Source organism: Canis lupus, chromosome 12 (assembly GCF_003254725.2).
Source record: "Canis lupus dingo isolate Sandy chromosome 12, ASM325472v2, whole genome shotgun sequence".
Classification (NCBI taxonomy): Eukaryota; Metazoa; Chordata; class Mammalia; order Carnivora; family Canidae; genus Canis; species Canis lupus.
The window spans coordinates 22,407,630-22,418,200 of NC_064254.1; the positions used below are offsets into that span (position 1 = coordinate 22,407,630).

The window sequence follows — 10,571 nt, forward strand, 5'->3', positions numbered from 1 at the left end:
AATCTAGTCCAGGTAATGATTGCCTATGAGGACACCTAGAATGATCACTACTGATGTATTTCTACATAATTTATATAACATACGATAGCAATGGATGTCTGTGATTGTGTTAATAATGTTGGTGATAATGCCATGATAAAATACCTCTGAAGATAGCATTCATATTCATCTATAACAATGACAGAGAGCTCATGACTTTTCAGGAGAAGTAATTTAAAAGATACTTAAATTGGACAATTTTTATGTCTTAGCAAATACTGGCAACAAAAGACTAATAATGAATATTTAAAACATTAAACAATTACAATAATCAGTACTTTTTATCAAATATGTCCTATTAGCATTGCTTCATGTTCTGTCTCTCCATTTAATTGCATAATTATGCATTTTACCAGTAAATACTGGCAAGAGCCTAAAAATCATTTATTTGTGCTACGAAAAATGTAAACCACCTTCTAGTTTCATGTATCTGATCTGAAAAGAGAAAGAAGGGGGAAGGAGAGGGCCTCATTCCCTGAAATAATATTAAAATTACCTAACCTTTTAGATACTTCAGATTAAAAAAACTACACAGTACTACATAGTAATTTTGAAAATGAAGGAATCACAATTTCATTCCTCTAAAGGTATTTTGTGATGGAAAATAAAATAATTATTAGTTTTATCTCTATCTATCTATCATCTATCTATCTATAGTTTTATCTATATCTAACTTTAATTATATTTCTTTCCACACCTCTTTTTCACAAATACTCTAACATCTCTGTGGGCTTTATTTTTTTAATTTTTTTTTTTAATAGTCACAGAGAAAGAGAGAGGCAGAGACATAGGCAGAGGGAGAAGCAGGCTCCATGCACCGGGAGCCCCACGTGGGACTCGATCACGGGTCTCCAGGACCGCGCCCTGGGCCAAAGGCAGGCGCCAAACCGCTGCACCACCCAGGGATCCCTCTCTGTGGGCTTTAAACTGTGTTTGCATTGTTGCATCTTGACACACAGAGAAACACACACACACACGCACACACATGCAAGTCAAGAATTCAGATTAACATGGATGATTCCTAGTTATATCTACTACACTTTATTGATCTTTCCATCCTCTGCCCAGTACTTGGCACGGTGCCTTTCCTACACAAAACTCTCAATAACTGTGGGTTGAACCAGTGACTGGCTATTACTTACATAATAGTTTACATAACAATTTAAATGTGGCAAGAATATGAAATAATTATGAAGCTCATTTCACTAAATTTCACAGTAGTCTTAACACGAAGTGTCTTATAAGAGTATTAAACTAATATGCTGATTCAGCCGGTGGTAGGTTTTGCCAACACTATTGGTAATTTTGCTTCTTAACTTACCTCAGAGTTCTTGGGAAAACTGTTTTTGATAAACACTTCTAGATTTTTTATTGTTATATGTGACATCCTTTCTGTATGGATGGCTTTACTGCCTAGAAGCCATTGTCTTAAACTGCATTAAAATATGTATATTTTAAAGCTCTTAAAGGGACGCAAGATTACTCCACTAACTAATGAGTTTTGTCATTATTCAATTCAAATTCCAACAGTTCTGTGAAGTTCCATCAGCATCCCTTAATGATTTAAGCAGTTAATCATTACTTCCTTTTACCTTTTAAAGACCTGTGTGCTTTCCACTTCTAGTTCCTCATACTTGTTGTACTATTAGCTCCCTTTCCTAGAGCACGTGTCCACTCTCTTTACTTGGCTTGTAGGCTCCTTTAAGGGGTCAGGTCAGTTTTGCATATTTTCCCATCCCACTAAGGGCAGAAAGGCTTTAGCATGGCACCTTTAATGACGTCTCTCTTTCCATTTACATTTTCCTCTCTTTCATCTGCTTTTAAGAATTGACACTTTAATAGATATCCTTCTTTGAAATTTCACTTGATTTATGTATGAATGAACATTTTAACAAAATGAGACTTTCTATGGGCCCATTTTAACTTGCTTAGTCTAAATATTCTTGCTATTGTTAAGTGTGTATTTATGAATGCAGTCCCAAATGTCCCTGAGAAACGTCCAGAATTATTTTTGAACATCATAAAAGCAAACAACTAAATTAAGTACCACACACAGATAACATGAATTGAGTGAGTCAGATGATTGCATGTCGAAAATGAAGACCAAGATTGCAAACACATTAAAAGGTTAGACATGGGAATCACAGGAACCAAAGAAAAAAGTTACATATATAAAACAAGATAAATTGAAGATCATAATATTGAAGAAACTATAAATCACAGATACCACAATCTGGGAAGCCTATCTTTGTTCTCTCTTGGAACTTGCTTTTACTTTCTGACATAGCCCTTTGCTGTGTGCTCTCTTTCAGCATCTAGGATATGTAAATCTCATCCTCCAGTCTAAGTTGGTTCATCAGTCAAAACGTAACTGAAATCCCAATAGTTTAGCATTTTCCCCAGGTACTTTATTCAGAGCAAAATATCCATAAAAGTCATTTTTAAGGTCAATTCCATTTTATGATAATTTACATATCATGCCCAAAGCTTAAAATATGCTTATTATTACCCCCAGCTTCATTTTTTCCCGTACTAGGCTGCATTTTTAACGTTTGCTGCAAGCGGCTATGTTTTGAAGACTATATGATCATACAGTTGTTAGAAACATTCCTGAGAGTTATTGAGGTGTAGACAAAATTTTAAAACATAAATTTTATTAATTGCTGTAATTTACGTTGAAACCACATAATGCCGTCATTCCCCGAACCCTGCTCCACAGCAGCCCACCTAGAGTGACCTGCTTTTCGCGCAGGTATTCCCGTTTTAAACAGTATCTTTTCCATCTCAAGTCAACAACCAGGGTCATCCAAAGTCGATACCAAATCTTTGATGATGTTTAGAATTTCCCTTTCACATAAAAAGGTACGTGCACAAGCGCCGCTTCTACCACCTTTCCACCGCCTGCTGCTTCCCAAGCCTGGAAAGCCCCTGCAGTTGGGTAGGGGTCTGCAGAGCCGGCTGCTGATTGGCTGCCGATTGGCACGATCTCCTGCGGGCTGCCCGCGCCCCACCCTCCCCAGGGAGGTGCGACCCGGCCCCCCCGCCCTCCGCCCTCCGGAGCCCGGCAACGAGGTGCGTGGGGCGCAGCCCGCTCCGCCGAGGCCCACCGGTGGGTTCCCAGGTGAGCGCGCCGTCCTCCCGGCCTCTGCTCGCCCGGGCCCAGGTGTCGGGACGTGTACTGGCCCCGGAGCCCGCGGGGCGGACGGGGAGGGCAGGCTTTATACTAGGCTGGGAGAGGGCTGGGTGGGGAGAGGGTTGGGTGTCGGGAGCTCAGGCAGGTCCTGAGACGCTTTCTGGCCGCGCGGGGTTTGCAGTGACACCGCTTCGGACTTGTTGCGACTGGTCCGCCCGCCCGCCCGCCCTCCCTCCCTCGGCCGTGCGCCCGGGCCCCGGGGAGGCGCGGTCGGGGCGGGAAGCGGCCGGGACCTGACGCTCGCCAGGTGACTCCCGTCCCCTCCCTCGGCCTCGCCGTTTCCTGGGCGCCAAACGTCGGGCGGCTGGCGGGGCGGCGCGCGGCTCGGGGCGCTCCTGGCCGTAAGTGGGGCTCGGGCGGCCCTCCCCGGCCGCGGGGGGCGGGGGGCGGGGGGCGGGCGGCGCGGGGGGGCTCCCCAGGCTGCGCGCGCGGTGGGCTGGCCCGGCGGGGGAGGAGGGATGGCGAGGGATGGCCCGGGGCGGGATCGGCAGCTCTCCGGGGTGCAGAAGCCCCTTTCCTCTGGTCAACTTTCCTCCATCGTCGGGCGGCTGAGAGCGCGTGGGGAAGTTTGAAAAGTTAGGTCTCAGGCGGGGTGGGGTGCGCTCGGCTTCCTCCAGGGGCAGGCGCCGCCCACCTTGGACGCGGGACTGGTTTCCTCTCCGCTTCTGGAGCGCGCTGCAGACCCCGGGCAGGGGGGCGGGGGAGCAGGGGAGCAGGGGAGCAGGGGGACGGGGGGTGGGGGCAGGGGGGCGGGGGGCGGGGTCTGGAAGGGCCTGGCGGGAGGGGGGAACGGGGGACGCGGGCCGGCCAGCCGAGGGGGCGCAGGCTGCCCTAGAGCGCGTGTGTCTTTAGGTCTCTAGCGCGGATGGACTGGGAAAGCCAGACAAGAGTTACTCTGGACGAAATCTCTTCTGTTTGAATCCAGTTGCCTTCAGAATAGTTGAGACCTGTGCTTTCCCAAGTCCCGTCGGCGGCCTGTGTCCTTGGTTCGCTCGCTAGGGTGATTCTAGTACATACCAGATTTTGAGAACCAGTGTGCCCAGAGGAGAGAGCTTCTGGAAAGGTAGTCGGAGACTTTAGGCCTGTTCTTTGTGACACGTTAGGGGAATGATTACCCCCTATAAGGTGTGTGAGGAGGCTGAGAATGTGTGTGTGTGTGTGTGTGTGTGTGTGTCAGTTATTGCATTCATGAGGATGTAAAGAGACAATGGTGCTTTATGTGGAGGAGGCTGTGGGAACGAACACTGGACACCTTGCTGACTCTGCATGCAGTGATGAGGTTCTAAGTTCTAGGATTCTGACCCAGAAGTGGAGAGGAGAACTCAGAGGAGGTCAGAACACAAAGAGAAAGCCGTGCTGGCGCAAACAGTCAAGGCTGGAGACCACGATGTCCAGCAACTCATTTCCAGATTCCCACTTGCTACACATTTTGCCAGGTTCCTGGCAGGCACCTCCCCTCTTTCCCTTTCTCATCCCCAACCAATGCAAGAGCCCCAGGGAAATCCGTGACTGAGGCTGAATCAGCCCTGACATGAAATAGGACAAGGGAGCAGTGATTAAAGGGCCTTAGAAGAGAAATCGAGTTTTTGTTTGTTTGTTGGGTTGATTTTTCAAAATAACTAGGGAATGAGAATGGTGTGAAGCCGGATGAAGTGGGAGTTAGGGGGTTAGTCTTTGTTTTGTTTGTTTCCCAGGATGGTGGCAGTCCCCACACCTTCCTGTTTCAAATTCCACCCCCTGGCTTTTGGGTTTAGGGCACATGTGGTGTACACACCTATTAAAGAGTGCTGGCTGCACCCTGCAGAGCTGAGGGGCTGGGTAGATGCTGCCTTTAAAGCTGGCACATTCTAGACCACAGATGCTCAGAACTTATTGTGGGAAACTTTACCTATTGAACAGTTGCTGAAAGGGATTGGCATAGATGGAGACAAACCACACCTATGGTGCTGACTCAGTAATGTCTTTTGTGATTACTCTCTGGAGATTATTACTATAACAGACTAAACTCTTTTGGGGTGGCTTAATTAATTTTATTATTCTTTCTATTATATCTTCTCCTGCTACGATATCCCCTTATTGTTTATGGTGGAGGTTCATACATGGAGTATTTTCTTGACCATGACTTAATGCTGCAGCAACTCACCTACCTGTTTCCTGTCCAATTATATTATACAGTAATGAGTTTCCAAGATGTAATATTACACTTTAAGCCTTGAGAATCTTGTGGGTGAAAGTGTGATTCCAGTAAAGCAGGCCTCTTCTATAACATCTGGCTGGAGGAGAGCTTTTGAAAAGGCCCCACTTAGCTTAATTTAACTAATTATTTATTAAATTACAAGTTGTCCTTGTCTAGCTAGTTAGGTAAGTTTGTATATCTGCTCCTGTAACTTGTAAAATAGGAGTGTTCCAGGGGATGTTTCACAATTCAATGTCTGTTAAACACAGTGTTACTGCTTATTTTGTACTTTTGTTTATTGAATTATTTCTAATCTGGGAGTGGGATGTATGAGGAATTTTGTTGGCAAGTTTATCATTTGAAAATGAGCATACAGTCTCCCTATCACCCCCCAAATAGTGTTCTAATTGATGGTTATGGATTTTAAGGTACCCTGGATTAAATTTTATACAAATAGCACCTAAGCTCCACTGAACAATTAAATCCACCAGTACTTCTCTGAGAAAATGTGAGGCCTTCAGATGGAGCTTCCCTTTTACTGAGGTAGGCCAGTGGACATTAGCTTTGTTTTGTGATGTCTGTCCCAGCCCCCAAGGGTGGAGTAGGGTTCCCAGGGGGTCGGTACTTCTAATCCTTAGAAACAGAGAACTGTGGGCTACTGCCATAGGAACTGGGGAAATGATGGGCTCCAGTAAAAGGGGTATGTGTGGAGGTGAAGTGGAGTGGGAGCAAGTTGGCTCTGAGACTGGGAAGGAGAAGGCTTATTAAGAAGTCAGGAGGTTAACATATATAGGAGATAGGAATGAGGGATCAGAGAGGCAAATGATGTTTTCAGCAGCTGTGATGCTGTGAGGAGATGAGACTGGGTTGGAGAGATGATCCAGACATAAGGGTTATTCACCCATTGGGCACATCTGTGTTGGGAAGTGTTTGAATCATTGATCATGGCTGATATGAGGAACCTTTTCCTCAGGGACATCTAATTACTACTCAGTTTATAATTTTGTTTTATTTTCATACTGTCCTTAGGAGGGAGGCCAGATGTCCCCTAAAGGCACATGACTTTTATCTTTTGAACTATATATCAAGTGATTTGTAGACTGCACCCATTTCTGGGGAAGGTAAATTAGTGATGGTCAGCCTTTTGAGAATTGGCATAGGGTCAGGTGTAATTTCCATGTTACTGGCAGTCCTGATATCTAAAGTTTACACCAAATTTATGCAGTCCTGATATCTAAAAGTTATGATTTTGTGCTCTAATACTCTCCATTAAACATGCACATAAAACAGCACTATTTTGTGCTGAGCAATGTGCTGATTCACTCTAGGTAGGAAGGTTAATAAGATACTGTTCCTGGATCTCAGGAAGCTTACAGTTAAGGACCTAATAACATTTACAAGTACAAACAAATTAATGAATATGGTCCACTTACGATTTCCTTCATATTCTCTGGATGTTCCAACAGATAGTGTATATGTCCATTAATCACTTGTGAAATTAAACATTAGCAGACCTGACTTAGTCGTGATTTTGGACAAAGTACCTAAATTCTTTTTTTTTTTTTTTTTTTTTAAGATTTTATTTATTTGACAGCACAGGCAGAGGGAGTAACAGGCAGAGGGAGAGGGAGAAAGCAGACTCCCCGGTGAGCAGGGAGCCCTAGGACAGGGGATGGGGGCACCATCCCAGGACCCTGAGATCATAACTTGAGCCAAAGACAGATGCTTAACCAACTGAGCCACCCAGGTGCCCCCAAAGTATCTAAATTCTATTGGCCTCTCAGGTGTGTCCCATCCTACTGGGAGATTCTCTGTGATCACTTCGTATTAAGGGTACCATAGAATAATGTTAACTAACATCTCTCCACAGTCTCACTGGGAAGCTCATTATTTTTACTTGTTTTGTCACATTTTCATTTCAAAGGGTTTTAGTTCTCTATTTATTGTCAGGTTGCTTCTCTGATTAAATGAGCATTTCTCTTTTGGGGAAGAAAAGGCAGTTTTCAAAGCACCAAAAAGTGGCATCTTCCACTTCAGTGGTTGCAGTAGAGTCACTCAGCAGAACTTTTGTCCAGGCTGTCATTTATTTCCATGCACAGGCAATGATGGCTTTCATTCTTTACAGCCTATTGCTCCAACTACTGTCTCCTCTGACTCATTCAACAGCTGTTTCTGTTGTTTTAAAATAATTGCCTTTTTCTTGAATAAATGTGACTTCTGAATTATTTGTTAAAGAAGGGCAAAAGCCAGCTAAGTTCTTAGAGTGAGAAGCTAGTGACCAAGTCTCCCCCCGCCCCCACCCCGGTGACTCCTTGCTTCAAATACATGCCTTCCTTCCCTTCATCTCTTCTTGTCTCTCTAATCTTTTGTCCAATCTTACGGCGGTTTCTGGCCTCTTTGTTCCTTTCCATGCTTCTCTTCCTTTTCTTTCTTTTCCTCTCTCTTCCCCTCCCTTCTTTCCTCATCCCCTTTCATCCTTAAGCTCATCTTCATTTTCTGTTCCACCTCTCATCTTTTCTTTTTCCTTCTCTCCCATTCCCTACTTCTATTTATGTGGCTATCTCTCCATCTGTTCACCTATTTGTCTTTATTTCTGTCCGTCATCTCTCAGTATCAGTACACTTTTCTATTTTGGTACATTGTGGGCTTCTAAAAACCTATGAAAATCAATAACATATATTGCAGAGGTAATTTTATAAGAGATCAAATATAAATAAAATTGCCAGTTATACTTTAAATGTTAGAATCATTTAGGGTTAGGTTAGAACCCTAACCTTAACCCTAACACTATTCAACAATATGGTTCTGACATGTGTACATGTGTTCAGTGATCATCTGATTAAAACTAAAGATTTGCCTTCTTTGACATGTTCAATAATTACCATCTTTGCCGTTATTATACTCAGCTTCTTAGATAAGCATTTTACTAACATAGAGACTTTCATTTTTCCATTTTCCTAAAACTGACATAAAATAAGTTGAAGTTTCAATAAAATATCCAAATAAGAGTACAAATAAGAATAAAAAGAAGAATAGTGTTACTGAAACTGGATATTAACATGCCCGCAGCCTCTGCAGTAAGTTGCAATGTTTATTAATTGATGGATTGAAAACTGGGTTTATCATAGGAAAGGTACTCTTTAGTGTCAGCATCTAATGTAGAAAGGTTCAAAGGTCAAAAAAACCTAAGTAGGGATCAACTGTACATATAATCAAAACTTACTTTAAAGAAATTTCAGTAGGAAAATGACACTAAAGAAAATCAAAAGTACTCTAAGGCTCTTGGACCCAAAATAAAGTTCCGCAAAAGTTGGGACAGAAGCCCGTGAACAACCTAATTAGTTATATGCATGTGTCACACATAGAATAAATGACTTGAGTTAAAGAAACTAATTATTATGTTTGATTTTCATATCCTAGCACAGTGGTATCATTATTTGGGGGTATCTTCTCTCTTTTCCATCATGCTTACACTGGTGTGGGCCTTACAGACAAATGGGAGTGAAACAGAAGAGCTGCCAGGTGCAGTTTCTGGTTCAGGTCTGGTTTATAGAAGATGACTAGAGCTTTATAAGCGTCAGCCTTTGCTCAGTCATTACTGTTACCCAGAGTAGAACCACTGTCACAGGAATTTAGCACAATTGTGAAGGAACACTGTTTATGTGTAATCCACAAGACCTAGAAATCCATCTTTACAAATCCAGCAGCATTTTATGCATTTTTAAAAATATTTATTTATTTATTTATGATAGAGAGAGAGAGAGAGAGAGAGAGAGAGAAGCAGAGACACAGGCAGAGGGAGAAGCAGGCTCCATGCCGGGAGCCCGATGTGGGACTTCATCCTGGGACTCCAGGATCTCGCCCTGGGCCAAAGGCAGGCGCCAAACCGCTGAGCTACCCTGAGATCCCCCCATTTTATGCATTTTAAAAAATATATATTTATTTATACCTTTTTGGTTAACTTCTTTGTGTGCAAGTGTTCTATGAGCAAGTGAGAGGAGCCAATGAAGAAAACAACAAAAGATCTAAAGTAGGGTGGGCTAGGTTTCCAATCAGATTTTTTTGGGTATTTCTGAGGGAAAGTAAAAAAGAAGTACTTCATTTCATCTCTGATATAGCTATCTACACAGGCTTAATTAAAAGTGAATCCTGAGGGAAAAGACTAATGTAGGCTTGCTAGACATTGAGATTGCTTTACATGTTCTGTTTACTTATATGGCTCTTTATACAAATTAAATTATACAAATTAAAATCTTTCCATGCTAGATAGGTTATTAACACTTCATATTTTTTGGCATGTTAACTAAATAAACTTGTGTCCACTTTCACAGTTTCTGCAATATTATTTCTCTTATAAACCTCTACTTTTATTTTTTTTTAATATTTTTGTTTATTTATTTTAGAGAGACAGAGCTCGCACATGCAAGTCAGGGGAGGAGCAGAGGGAAAGGGACAAGTAGACCAGGAGCACAACATAGGGCTCTGTCTCAGGACCCTGAGATCATGACCTGAGCCGAAATCAAGAGTCTCAGATGCTTAACAGACTGAACACCCAGGCGCCCCAAACCTCTACTTTTTAATAGTCCAAGGTCTTTTTTTATTGCTGCTAAATACATAAAACACTGACTTTTGATAGCCATTCATTACTAACATGCATAAGGAAAATACATTTTCTTAAGACATTTTATTTGCAAACTTTCACTTTTTCATAGATGAAGGACACTGTTTTTGTTATCTGTATTTGGAAAGCCACTTTACTAGTTCATATTGGAACACTTGTTTATGATGTTTTCCTACAGCACCTGTTCTTCTGTAAATGTCAGTGTGTACCAAGATTGACTTTCTGTTGTCTTACGTAGATTCAAAAGCTGGGACAAGAAAGCATCGGAGACGCATTCAACATTTCACTTGTTAGGGCCCTTGTTGCTAGTGGTGCTCTCATCTAAATATATCAAGTCCTTGTTCTGTATCATACAGAGGTTCAGAAACTGAGGTTGAGAGATCTTGAACCCACTTCCGGTGGTAATCAGGGAATTGTAGATAGGTGCTTTGAAGTGGGGAGGGTTGGTAAGACAGACTGATGAGGGTGAGGAAATAGACCTCTTGTTATTTCCCCTTTGTGATTAAGAGTAAGAGAAGAATGGAACATTGATCTCAGCATAC

General features: G+C 42.8%; 1 protein-coding gene across 3 annotated transcripts in view; it reads left to right on the forward strand.

The window, feature by feature from the left end:
• Positions 1-3,081: 3,081 nt before the first annotated feature.
• The window catches only part of FAM83B (family with sequence similarity 83 member B), an 85,541-nt gene continuing 78,051 nt past the window's right edge, over positions 3,082-10,571 (forward strand). Inside the window, exon 1 of one of the 3 annotated variants that reach the window (XM_025419073.3) lies at positions 3,082-3,160. The gene's annotated coding sequence lies outside the window, so the exon portion shown is untranslated. Of the gene's footprint in view, positions 3,161-3,292; positions 3,574-10,571 lie in introns of those variants that run through there. The other 2 variants (XM_049092196.1, XM_025419074.3) reach the window with 2 other exon arrangements.